The 14,672-nt window shown below is 33.9% G+C and overlaps 1 protein-coding gene across 4 annotated transcripts in view; it reads right to left on the reverse strand.

Annotated features, from left to right (window-relative positions):
• The window catches only part of LOC126745700 (RNA-binding protein 33-like), a 120,205-nt gene that overhangs the window by 78,353 nt on the left and 27,180 nt on the right, over window positions 1–14,672 (reverse strand). The gene's annotated exons all lie outside the window — the stretch shown is intronic.

Genomic DNA, 14,672 nt, shown 5'->3' on the forward strand with positions numbered 1-14,672 from the left:
ATGTTCAAATAAAATAAAATAAAATAATGACGATAAAACAATATGAAAATAAACTTAAAAAAAAATAACAACAAACAATTTTCCTTAGAACATGGAACTGCTAGTATTAGTAAACAACTTTGTTCAACATGTGCACAGGGGCAAGGGGGGTATTGTGTTTAAAAAACACATATTCATCGATTCTCTGTTGTCAAGTTTACACGCATTTTCAAAAGAGGAAATTTTCAGCTATAATTAACACATAAAAATATTAATTTAACTTATTGATGTTAGATTTTGGATTAAAATTAAAAAGTAGAAATAGATATATGTTATTCTAGGCGCAAAAATGACAATTTCAAAGCAAAATTATTAACATTCTTATTCCTAAAACCGCTTTTAAAAAATTTGAATTGTTCATTAATTTCATGTATTCCCATATGCAAAAATCCAACTTCCACATAATAAGTAATAATAAATAACAATAACTGGCAGAACTAGCAATAAGAATATAATAAAAGGTAATAGATAATGTTACTAATTGTTTGATTTTGATTTTTCATAACCACAAATATAAGTAACTAATAAGAACATAAGCCCTAACAGTGACATGAACACTGACAGGACAATGACGCACCTACTTAACAAATATTTTAGGCTGAAGTAGGAAAATTAAATTTTATTTTGAGCGCATTGAAAACTTTAAATATAAATATCTCGAAAAGGGTTAATTGTAGGGAAATTTTTGAAGTATATCCTTTTCAAGCAAAACTGTTTGCATAATGCATATTTCAAATAAAAAATGTAATTATGCCAAGTCTAAAAAAACAAATTAATCAAACTATACTCTATTTCAGAAGTGTGTAGAGCAATAAAACCTCATTAGGTATGCAAAAGTGGTACCTGGTGATCCACCAATATTTTATGCCACTACCTTAGTTGGGTATTAGTTTCAATGTAAAATTCTTTCTTTTCGTTGATTGCAGGTAGTGCCACCCGGTTTTGGGTCAATTTATGAGTTTTGCTCATTGTTACCCACTGATAAACATTGAAAACGGTTCGCCAAAGGCGTGCAACTGGGACTTGTTTTTTACCTTATAATTAAAGTACTTAAATGCTATTTTATTTTAGAAAGTTACTTTTGTTTAAATGGAATAATATATTTTTTTCACAAATTTATTGAACATAATATGTAGAGTAAAACAGTTGAAAATGTCACTTTTGGATCTGGCACTTTTTGAACAGTGTATAACAATTTTAAATTATAATAGATTGTAGTCTTCTTCGTCATCTGACGAACTGTCATCACCTCTTGACATTATAATTAAAGGATCGACTGTCTGATCGATGAGGTTGTCAAGATCCCACATTTTGTCCTCTTGCTTAATTACATGCTGGACTGCTTTTCGCCAATTCTCTGGTGTCGCTTCCGTAATGGCTTGATCAAACAGTAGCTTAACATCTTTCATTTTAAAAGTCGTGTTTTGTCTTGCTACAAATCCTTTTACCTGCGCCCATATCAGTTCTATAGGATCTAGTTCGCAATGATATGGCGGTAAGCGCAGTACAGTTATATTATATTTTTCGGCTATATCTTCCACGGCGTATTTCATGAAACGAGTTTTGTGTAAGTTTGCTATTGCCAGCAGTTCTTTTTTTATCAAATTTGCTTCAAACGCAATACCTTTTGCAGTCAGCCAATCGATAATTTCTTGCTTTCTCCAACTTGAAGTTGGCGTCTTCTCTATTCGCCGTGAATGATAGCTTGCGTTATCCATAACCACCACCGAATTAGCCGGAAGAAATTTTATCATTTCACCAAAATAGTCCTCGAAAACGTCTGAGTTCATGTCTTCATGGTAATCTCCTGTGCGAGTCGACTCAAAGGTTAGCAGACCTTCTTTTAAAGATCCCTCTTCGCTTCCAATATGTGTGATTATAAGTCTTTTTCCTTTTCCCGAAGGTACTTTAATACCCGTAGACAGGCCTTCTATGAAAGCTTGGCGAGCACTGGTTATATTTTGTCTTGCCACATTTTTTGGACTATATAACCTTCGTTAATCCACGTCTCATCAAGATAAAAAACTTTCTTTTGCTCCCTGCGGTACTGCTTGATACTTCTCAAGTATTGTCGTCTCCAACAAACAATTTCGTCGCTCTCCAGTAAGAGTGCTTTGCGGTTATGCTTTTCCCAGGCAAAATCCATATTTTTTAAAGTTTTCCATAAAAGTTTTCTACTTATCAACGGAATACTGTCATCTCGGCCAAGCTCCATTAAAATTTTGTCTAGGGTGGGTATTTCCTTTTTAAAATAAAAAGAGTGAACTTTTCATCGAATTATACATTTAGCATTTTCATCAAGGACTTTTGTAGGTCGTCCTGGCTTTTGCTTGGGAGATTCCACTTGACCTGCTACTTTTCTTTCCCGCAACAATTTGAAAATGGTGGACCTTCCAATTCCACTCATTCGAGAACATTTTTCAACAATTTCTTGCACAGTAAAACTAGGGTAATCGTGTTTTATGCAATCATGTACATTTAAAATAATAACTTTTTCACTCAGCGATAGTGGAGAATTTTTAGTACATCTTTTCGTTGGACTGAATACCTCCATTTTTTAAATATTGGGATAATAATATTGTGATTACACTACAGCGTAGCAGTGACTACTAACGTTTAAAATATGATTTAAAAGTATTTATAGTCTGTATATATTACCTGACCCCATTTTTGCATGTTACAAAGCGTTAAAAGATAGGTACCTATACAAAAGGATTAAAAGTATTTATTTAGTATTTAATCTCTTTCAAAATAAAGGCATTTAATCCGTGAAAATTAAATTCATAAATATTATAAGTACCTGCGCCTATGAACTACCACGAAATGTAGCCAAACAGAACGGAATTCCCCAGTTTATTGCTCTATACACTTCTGAAATAGAGTATAGATGTATTCAAAGCAATTTATTTTTTAAAGCTTAGCAGAGCGTTTTCGGCGTAAGCCATCGTCAGTGCTAACTGAAAATGAGTTAGGTGTTATATGCGTAAAAAAACATTATAGTTTAAGGTGAATGAATGGAATATACTCACTTGTCAGTTAAGCCCAGAAGTTTTCCATAGTGGGAACACATTTGATGGTATGAAAATTATTATAAGGAACGTTAGTACATTTAGAAACACTTATAGTCTTAGAAAAGACTATACAGAGCTCTAAACAGGACGAACAGTATTTAAAAAGGGGAGCACGCTAGTGTCTTTTATGGTTTGTTTACATTTTATTGTGGTTCTTAGATGGCGGGAAATACTATGTCAAAATAGGTTAACCTACAGTCAACTTCACTTTAAAATCAATATTATGCGAACCTGTCAGAGTGGTATTAGCGACAGATCGGTCTAGATGTCATTATCGTAAATGATGTGCGGTAGTGCGAGTTGGTGATAAATTGGTGGCACAAATTATACTACAACAGTGAAGTGAATTTCCTTATCCGAACAAAAATTCACTGTTGTAGTATAATTTGTATCACCAACTTGTACTACCGCACACTATTTATGATAATGATATCTAGACCAATCTGTCTAAGACCCACTATGGAAAACTTCTGGGCTTAACTGACATGTAAGTACATTCCATTCATTCAACTTTAATTATATTTTTTTTCAGTTTCGTGTTTGTGACCCAATATCTTCAATATTGCGGAGGGTTGTTGGGTGGGGTCAAAAATGAAACAGAAACCTGTTTATGTACAATCCGTTAAAAACCTGAATGTAATTTTAACTGTATCGTGGTTTTTGTTTTTTGTTGTTTTAATTTTTGTACACGTAAAAAACATTTATTTTAATAGTGTTCTTTATGTACCGGGTGATCACTCAAGGGTAGCGAGCGGCCATATCTCATAAGATATTGGTCGTATAGATTTAAGAAAAAAAAATCATGATAAAAGTCGCCAAGAGAAATTGCTGGAAATTATTTTCGAGTTTGTCAAACGTCCGCTAGAGGGCGTAACAGCCAACACCAAGTAGAAAAATGGGATTTTTATAGAATTTTGTCTAATGAAAGTATATCGGTAATGTCATTCTCATATTTACTGACCATTTCCCTACATTTTTTGTCTAAAACGTTTTATTCTATCTATCAAAATAAAGCGGTGGGGCAAGTTCAATTGTTTTTTTAAATAAACCAAGATTTCTCCCATTTCTTTTGACCGATTTTAGCAGACTTAGACTCATATAAAAGAGCATAATTTGCACTACAAAATGCTTATTTGGTTTTGAATTTTTGACTTTTGCTGTCGCCGCTAGATGGCGATAACTCAAATGGTAGCACATTTTTGAGTTTTTTTTTTTAAATAAACGTAATGGTATATTAATTTTTATATATTTTAAAAGAGGATACATTTCTCTATAATTAAGTGAAAATAATTTATTGTCTACCTTTTTTTAAACCGTTGATATTGATCAAAATATAATTTTATTACATTAAAAAATGGCACGCCACTGTTTTTTATCAAAATAAAAATCAGTTTTGTAATCTCTTATAGGTTACTAAGAAAAAGAACCTTTTGCGTTTTTTTCGTTAGACAAACGGTTTTGGATAAAAAAAATAAAATAGGTTTACATACTGATAATTATTATATCCCAGGTCTCGACTCATAAATAAGTAGCAATGTAGTATCCTCCGAAGGCAGGTGCAACCACACAGTTCCAAGAAAAATTTCAATTGTTACGCTCCGCTGTTATCAGTGTTTTTTCTTTTTGTTTTCGTTTGAAATAACGAGTCTAGACTCGATAAAGATTTTGTTTAGCACGAGTGTCACACGTTTTTTTTATTGGTGTTTTTTACGGACGGTGTTTATTTTTGGAAATATGGAGGAAAAGATAGACAAATTGGAGCGAATTTTGTTTAAGCTAAAACAAAAGCATAGGCACCGTGAGCCGCGTGACTGCAAAAAGAGCGGGAAGAAACGCCGTGAGCGTATGGAAAATAAAAGCCGAAAACGCCGTGAGCGTTGGCCAGTAAAAAGGCATGCTAGTTCTTCCAGCCGTGAGCCTGGGGAACCTTCAAAATTTCGCCGTGAGCGTTACAATACTCCGAGTGATTCATCTGAGTCTGATCTAGAGAATCAAGAGAACTGCGCAAACTATAATAATGCGAGCGATTCTTCCGAATCCTATTCTAGTGCCACTTTAAGTAGAAGTGCGCCCGTGAAGAAGAAGCGCAGGCGCATAATTTCTTCTGACGACAGCTCAGAATCAGAAAATAAAGATGAGGTTTCTGATATTCCAAGGAACAACTTGGACAGTGATCTTTTAGAATTACTGGGATCTAACGTCGCGCAAGTTGATGCTGGGGGGCCAGAAATACATAACAGTTTAGTAGAAAGATGGTCTTCTATTTTGATAAAGAGTTTAAGCCCTGAAGAACGTAACAGCCTAATAGGCGATTACCCGATTCCCACTAACTGTGATTATTTAAACGCTCCCAAATTAAATGATATTGTAGCAGCGGCAATTTCTGACTCAGCTACTCGCAGAGACATACGTCTTTCGTTGCTTCAGACACAAGTAGGCGCAGCTGTAACCGCAATAGGAAATTCATTGACTTCTCTGTTAAAGGAGGGAGGGGAGAGAAATAAGGTCCTGGTTAAGCAACTGAGCGACGCTAGTAGATTATTGGCCGATTTGTTTCATAGCGAATCTCTATCTCGGCGGGACTTGATTACAATGTATCTGAACAAAGATCTAAAAGATACATTGGATAAATCTGCAATTACTTCTTTCCTTTTTGGCGACAACTTGGAGGAAAGAATTAAATCTTCGAAGAATAAATTTAAGATCAAGTTAAGATCTGAAGGTTATCAGACCTAAACAGAACCTGAAACATTTAAACTACAAAGGCCTGCCCAGGTACTCAGGTGGGACTCTCCAGAGCAGGCCAACGTCAGCTTACACCCCGCATCGTCGCCAGCCCCAGAGCAGCAGGCAGTTTGCGAACAACAAACAGTATCACACCCAAAACAAACATCGCCAGCAACAACGCCGCAAGAACCCCAATTTGATCCCCTCCACGAGCAAGAGAGACAACAGATTTTAGAACTTAAGGTTAGTACTTTTGCTGGTAGATTAAGCAAATATTATGGCTACTGGTGTAATATTACATCAGAGTGTTCTATTTTATCACATATTAAGGGAGTAAATATACCTTTTTACGAAAACCCCTTTCAAAAAAAAATATACCCAAAGAGTCAAGATGGTCTGTCACTGAAAAACATCACATAAAAAAATTCTTAAAGGAATTATTAGTTAAAGGTGCCATTTCTAAAGTGGATAACTGCCAAGGACAGTATATTTCTAATATTTTTTTGACTCCTAAGAGTGATGGTTCACAAAGACTTATTTTAAATCTAAAATCTTTAAATAAATTTGTCATATATAAGCATTTTAAACTTGAGGATTATAAAACAGTTATGAAATTAATCTCTCAAGATTGTTTTTTAGCGACTTTGGATCTTAAAGATGCTTATTTTTTGTTATTCATTAAGAAATCACACAGAAAATATTTAAGGTTTAGATTTCAGAATATTCTATATCAATTTAATTGTCTTCCTTTTGGCTTAAGTTGCGCTCCTAGAATTTTTACTAAAATAATGAAACCGATTTTAGCTCTACTAAAAGGTCAAGGGCTTATTTCAAATGTATATTTGGATGATTTTTTATTGATTGGCAACTCTTATACAGAGTGTAAACTTAACGTCTTAAAGACTATTCAGGTTTTAAGGAACCTGGGATTTGTGGTAAACTTTAAGAAAAGCGTTTTAGAACCCACTCATTGTTGTAATTATTTAGGTTTTCTTTACGATTCAAGAAACTTTACTGTTTCACTTCCTGAAGCCAAACAGTCAAAGATTAAATTTTTAGTCAAAAAATACCAGGGAAAAACAAAATGCAAAATTAGAGATTTTGCGGCTTTTATTGGAAGTTTAAGTGCTTCTTGTCCAGTTATTCCGTATGGGTGGGTTTATATTAAACAATTTGAGCGAGCTAAATATAAAGCTTTACAGGCTTCAAAAGATGATTACGACTCGATGATGAGTTTACCCTCGATGTTGTCCGATGATTTTAAATGGTGGCTTAGAAACGTCAATTCTGTAAGATCGCTAAAACCGTTAGATTTTACATTAGAAATTTTCTCGGATGCATCTCGCACTGGCTGGGGTATATTCTGTAATAATAGGAAAAGTCGGGGGTATTGCACAGATAAGGAAAAAAGTTATCATATTAACTATTTAGAATTGTTAGCAGCTTTGTTCGGAATAAAACGTTTTGCAAAAAACCTGTCAAATTGTTCTATCTTGTGTAGAATTGATAACACTACTGCTATAGCTTCTATTAACCGCATGGGTAGCATTCAATTTAAAAAATTGAACTACATTTCTAGACAAATTTGGCAATGGTGCGAGAACCGGAATATTTTTTTGTTTGCCTCCTACATAAGATCATCGGATAACAAAGAGGCAGATGAACAATCAAGGGTCATAAACTATAACACTGAATTTCAACTTAATCAAGAGTTATTTGAAATAATTGTTAACGCATTTGGAAAACCAGAAATTGATTTATTTGCCAGCCGGAACAACAGAAAATGTAAACTTTTTGTTTCTTGGTTACCAGATCCAGAGAGTGTTTGGGTCGATGCCTTCACGTTATGTTGGTCTGACCTTAGTTTTTACGCGTTCCCGCAATTTTCACTAATTTTGAAAGTTTTACAAAAAATTATTGAAGATAAAGCGGAGGGTATCGTAGTAGCCCCTTTCTGGATAACCCAACATTGGTACCCGGTTTACAATTCCTTGTTGTCTGGTGAGCCTATTTTCTTCAAACCACGAGAAGATTTAATTTCGTGTTTTGATAGGACCCCACATCCTCTTTGCCATCAGCTTACCCTGATTGTCGGCCGCTTATCCGGCAAGCTTTACGAGGACAAGGAATCCCGGAGGATTCCATAAATATTTCTCTAGCCTCAATTAGTGATGTAAAAAAACACGTTTTTTTTAAATTAAAAAAAAACAATTAAAAACGCGTTTTTTTTGTTTTTTATTGTTTTTTATTAGCTTCCGTTAGTAATATGCAGAGGATTAATATTTTGAAATTGTTTATGGTTAAAAACGCCCATTCCAATATTATTTTGACAAAATATTAAAAAACTAGCAGTTTTACGTAGTTTTTAGCAAAAATTTAAAAATAAAACTTTTACTGCCTTACCAAAAGGGATGTCAATAAAATAAATAATAAAGGTTAAAACCGATTATTTTTTAACTCCGATTATAACTGGTTATTTTTTCACTTTGTTTATAACCGGGTATACGGTTATAGACCCGAGATATCACTATTTCCATTATAATCCATTCAAATCCGACCAATTAAAAAAAAATTGCTAAAAAAAATCGCATTCGCCTCTGTCTGAACGTAACCTTTGGCCATTTCCACCAAACAGATTTTAAGTTTACTTAAAAGTTAAGTATCACACTTAACTTAAGTATACAATGTGCCTGATGGAAATGACCATTAATCCACAACAAAAAAGAGCAGAAGAGAAAAAAAAAATCACCATATATATTACCAAGTAAACCATAGAGAAAATAATATTTTTTTAAGAACCGGATATTTGCAATAACCGGTGTTTTATGTCAGTTATAACCGGATAGTTTTATTTCATAATAAAATAATCGGTTACTAAAAAACCGGTGTTTCACCAAAAAATGACATCCCTACTTACCAATTATTTCTTTAACGTTAGCATCATTGCCTTGCCTTCGGGAAATCACCGAAATTTCGCTCGTCATTCGTCGTTCGTCTTCGTTGAAAATTAAAAACCGGGGGAATTACCGATCTGCTTTTGCAGGTGTTCTGGTTTTATTTTGTGATTTACCAGTCTTACTGCAAAATTGTTTGCGTTTCGTGCTTATTTAAGTAAGTCTGATTTAGTAAATAGGTTTACAATCAAAAGCATTTTTCCTGCGTCTTATGTTATTTAATTATTTGATACCTGCTGTATATTGACAAACATTAAATATTTACAATGTCTTCGAGTTCTTCGCGTGATTCCCGGGGAAGGAAAAATTGTAAAGTGTATTCCCTCTTTAAAATGATAAAAACTCAGAGCAAAACTCCTCAAGTAGAGTGCATGTTTTGTGCTCTTCGATTGTCTAAAAATGGGACACGTATGGTAGGGCACATTAAAAAGTGCCAAAAATGCCCAGACGAAATTAAATTAAAATATGGACTGACTGACGGAAAGCACCAAAAAATTGGACCATTACAAACAATACAAGAAAAAATCGCGGCAAAAGGTATGTATTAGTTACTTAGTTAGTATTAAAACTCTGAAAACTCAAGAAAGAATATAAATTATAATAAAGAAAATATACAGGGTGTCCCGAATTGCATTGAAATAGGCTCACCAACAACAGAGCCTCAAAAATCGTATATGTAGCGCATAACCTAAAATTAATGAGTCAACTTGAGGAATCATCCAGTTCGAAGCCTACTGCTGGCTCTAGCTTAACAATCAATCCTGCAGTAGTTTCTGAACCAGAAGCAATGATCATATCCAGTTCTGAGGCAGAGTTGGATTCAGAAATAAATAATGAAGAGGGTGAACCTTCAGAGCTTGAAGATATGGATAGCGAATCCAGTGAAGATTCATTTAAAGGCTTTGAATAAAAATAAATGTTTTTAATTAATAATAGGTTGTTTTTTTAAATAAATTATTTAAGAAACAAAGAAACTAAATAAGACTAACTTTGATATATAAATATTTGATATTATACCTACCTTTTATAATATTTTTGGCAGTAAGTAAACAGTTCCGACATAAAAACCCAGATTTAAAAAAAAAACAATTAAAACAAAAAAAACCGAAGGCTTCGTTTTTTTTACAATAAAAAACGGTTTTTTTTTTAAAAAACCGTTCTGTTTTTTTTTGGTTACATCACTAGCCTCAATTACTCCGTCCACTATTAAGCAATATAATGGTGGCTTGAAGCCATGGTGGAATTATTGCCTCGAACAAAGAATAAAAGTGTTTTCAGTCACGGTAGAACACTTATTAAAATTTTTGACTTTTCATTTTCATAAAGGTGGTTCTTACGGAACTTTAAATTGTTATCGTTCTGCGATTGCGCAATTAGTAGGTAAGGATAATATAATAAAGGACTTTAGGATAAGACGTTTTTTTAAAGGTGTTTATGGATTGAGACCAAACCACCCAAAGTACGATTCAACTTGGGACCCCTCGATTGTCTTAACTTTCCTAGAGAAAATGCCGCTAAACGATTTTAGTTTAGTACAGATAACCTACAAACTAGCGGCCTTATTGCTTTTGGCTACGGGGCAGCGGGTACAAACTATAGCGAACATCGAGATATGCAATATAGTTAACACAAGGGAAGGTATAAATATAAAGATCCCCTGTAGACTAAAAACTTCGGCACATAATAGAAACCAACCAAATATTAATATTCCTACCTTTAATAATAAGAAACTTTGTTTAGCACATACAATTAATAACTATTTATCTTTTACTGAGGGGCACTCAGGCAAATAACTTATTCATTACACTTAAGAAACCCCATAAGAACGCATCTGCACAAACAATTGCTAGATGGGTTAAGAAAGTTCTAGAAGCAAGTGGGATAGATACAAGCGTATTTACGGCCCACAGTACACGGCACGCAGCGACCTCAAAGGCTGCTAGTAAGGGTGTTTCTATTGATACAATTCGTCTTTCGGCGGGCTGGTCTCAGAAATCTAATACTTTCGCGCAATTCTACCAAAGACCAATTAAAGACAATAATTTTATTGGTAAAGTGTTAGGTTTTTCTAAATAACTAATATATATATATATTTTTTTTTTCTTTCTTTTGTAACCATTATCTACTATAATGTATATGTACTATACATTAGTATACTTGTAAGAGGAATGTATTTATTATTTAATATACTGTTTACTTTACTTTTTGTGGGTTATCCCCTGTAGAAGATGTTGTGATGGAATGAGTAAAACAGTGTAGAAAATGTTAAGAATTTTATTTTATTTTTTTTTGTAGAATAAAATTTGAAACTAAGGATCCCTGTATTTGTTTACAAAATGTTGACCTTTTCTATAGTCTTTAAACATCTACATTGCTACTTATTTATGAGTCGAGACCTGGGATATAATTAATAGATCAAACGAACTTACCTAAGTGAAGTTCGATCTTGATTATATCCAGGTCTCGACGAAGTAAATAAGTCCCTCCCTACCCTTTCAACTTCCCTAAATATAAACAACAGGCAACATTTTGTTTTGCTTCAAAAAGAATGATATTCACGTCCGGGGAAGGGAGGTATATGGATGCCGGTAAATAACAATTGAAATTTTTTTTCTTGGAACTGTGTGGTTGCACCTGCCTTCGGAGGATACTACATTGCTACTTATTTACTTCGTCGAGACCTGGATATAATCAAGATCGAACTTCACTTAGGTAAGTTCGTTTGATCTATTAATTATAAGGTTCAAAATTATTTTTAAATATTACATCTCACAATAATAAAATAATTATCTATTATTTTTATCATTAATAATTATTTAATTAGCGAGAGAATGCATTAGTTCATAATTTATTAATAATTATTATTTTTTCATAAATTAAACTAAAAATCAAACATCGTATTTAAGCGAAGCAGGCCATGATCTACGAAACTGAAAAAAAATTAAAGAAAATACCAAATTGTTTAAGGCAACATGGCCAAGTGCAACCAACTTTAACTTTGAGAAGAAATCGTTGGGTAAGAAGAGAAGATAACATTATAAATGTGTTGGCATATATTCATACACACCCACATATAAGCATAAGAGAGATCTCCAGTGATTTAGGAATATCCTATGGCTCAGTGCAAAAAATATTAATGGATTTTAAAACGCATCCTTATCACATCGTGATTAATTAATCCTTAATGAGAGGGACTTTAAACGTAGGCTCGATTACTGCTACTGGCTTAGAGACTTCATTAGGGAAAACCGTCCTATTTTGTCACAAATATGGTGGACAGATGAAGCATCGTTTAGCAGTAATGGCAAGGTAAATCTTCATAACATGCATTACTGGTCGGACACTAATCCACACTGGTTACGTGAAGATTATCAGCAGGGTCGATGGAGCGTTAACGTCTGGTGCGGTATTATTAATGGTGCTATTATCGGTCCGCACATATTTAATAGCAATCTAACCGGTGACATGTATTTAAACTTTTTATTGAACGATTTACCAGGACTCTTGGAAAATGTGCCTTTAGAAGTAAGAAGAAACATGTGGTTTCAACAAGACGGATGCCCGGCACATTATTCTCGAAATGTGCGAGATTTTATGAACAGGCATTTTCCTAACCGTTGGATTGGTAGAGGCAGTCTATATTTATTATTTTTTCTGGCCACCACGGTCCCCCGATTTAACCTGCCTTGATTTTTATCTGTGGGGCCGAATAAAGGATTTGGTATATAAAACTCGACCAACTACTCGAGAAGACATGATAATCCGAATTCAAAATGCGATAAATAGTATACCAAGAGCGGAAATTGAGTCAGCTGTCAACTCCACCCGGAAGAGATTAAACCAGTGCATTCAAAATAACGGACAACATTTTGAACATTTACGATAAAACTATTAATTTATTTTTAACATTTATTTTTAAGTTCTGTGTTCTTGTTTTTAGTGTTATTGCTCCTGCTGTTGTTGGACAGTTTTATTAAGAAAATTTTTTCTGAAAATTTTTTTTTGAAATGATTGAATTTGATTGAAAAATTTTTTTGAAAAAAAGTTAGGAGGTTCTTTTTCTTAGTAACCTATAAGAGATTACAAAACTGATTTTTATTTTGTTAAAAAATAGTGGCGTGCCATTTTTTAATGTAATAAAATTATATTTTGATCAATATCAACGGTTGAAAAAAAGGTAGACAATAAATTATGTTCACTAAATTATAGAGAAATGTATCCTCTTTTAAAATATATAAAAATTAATATACCATTACGTTTATTTAAAAAAAAAAAACTCAAAAATGTGCTACCATTTGAGTTACCGCCATCTAGCGGCGACAGCAAAAGTCAAAAATTCAAAACCAAATAAGCATTTTGTAGTGCAAATTATGCTCTTTTATATGAGTCTAAGTCTGCTAAAATCGGTCAAAAGAAACGGGAGAAATCTTGGTTTATTTAAAAAACACAATTGAACTTGCCCCACCGCAGACGGAACGTAAAACCAAGAATAAGCATCCGTGTTTTCTTGTATGAGAGCAACTCGGTTACTTACAAATTAAGCCAACTTAGAGCTATAGTGGAATCGGTATAGCAAAAAACTTGAGAAATGTCAATTTTGCCAGAAAAGACTTTTAAAACAAAGGCTGAAAGCTGAGCGGTTAAAACTGCGGCACAAAGTTCAAGTCGCGGTAAGGAAATTTTCTTTAATGGAGCAATTTTGGACTTGACAAACTTTGAACAGACAAAATAAGTAAAAATTTGAGAAGCAGGGGAAAATCAATGAAAATACACAGCACTACAGAATCCCTTTTCACTCGCGTCGCCAAAACAATGAAGCTCACATCGAGAAGATTGCGATAAAACTATAGAACGATAAAGATTAAAATTATTTAAACTAGAAAGATCGGTAGCGAATTTATCCCAAAGCCGAAGAATGTCAGCAGGCGGTTCCTGATCCCAATCAAGTTTTAATGTCCAGATTCGTTGAATTATATGTTTAAGTAAAAACGTAACCGGGGACAAAAGACCTAAAGGATCAAAGATTCGTGCCAAGTGAGATAAAAGATTTCGCTTGGTACAGCTTCTGTCGAAAATGTTAATTTTAAATTGAAAATTATCTGTTACAGCATTCCACTGCAATCCTAGGACCTTTAAAGATGCTTCATTTGCATTACAAGAATCAAAATTTACCGGATTTATGGCTACCTGATGAGGTAATAAATCATTAAGAAGTTCCGGGCAATTTGAATACCATTTTTGAAGTTCAAATCCTCCCTTTAGCAACAAAGCTGTAAGTTCAGTTTTAAGGGACAGCGCAGATTCAAGCGATGACGTTCCCCCGACGTAATCATCTACGTACATGCTAGAGCGAATAACTTCAGCTGCCAATGGATAGGTAGCTTCGTCATCATCGGCCAATTTTAATAAAGTTTTAATAGTAATATAGGGGGAACAAGTTAAACCATAAACCAGTCTTTTGATACGGAAGTCCTGGACAGGTTCATCTGGAGAGAATCGCCAAAGAATGCGTTGATAGTCCTGATGATCAGGAGCAACAACAATCTGCCGATACATTTTAGAAATATCAGCAGTAAGAACAAATTTGTGGTAACGAAAATGAAGCAAAATAGATACCAAATCGTTCTGCAGTTTTGGACCACAATACAAGGTCTCATTTAAAGAGGGTAGGTTGGGCAAATGAGCAGATCCATTAAAAACTACTCGTAATTTTGTAGTTAAGCTCTCAGGCCTAATTACACAATGATGTGGAAGATAAAAGCAATTAGATAACGCAGGAGATACCGACTCCATGTGGTCTAAGACAAGAAATTCCTGAATAAACTGACGATATAATTCATAGGTTGGACGATGTTTTATGAGTTTGCGCTCTAAAGAATAA

Source organism: Anthonomus grandis, chromosome 16 (genome assembly GCF_022605725.1).
Source record: "Anthonomus grandis grandis chromosome 16, icAntGran1.3, whole genome shotgun sequence".
NCBI lineage: Eukaryota > Metazoa > Arthropoda > Insecta > Coleoptera > Curculionidae > Anthonomus > Anthonomus grandis.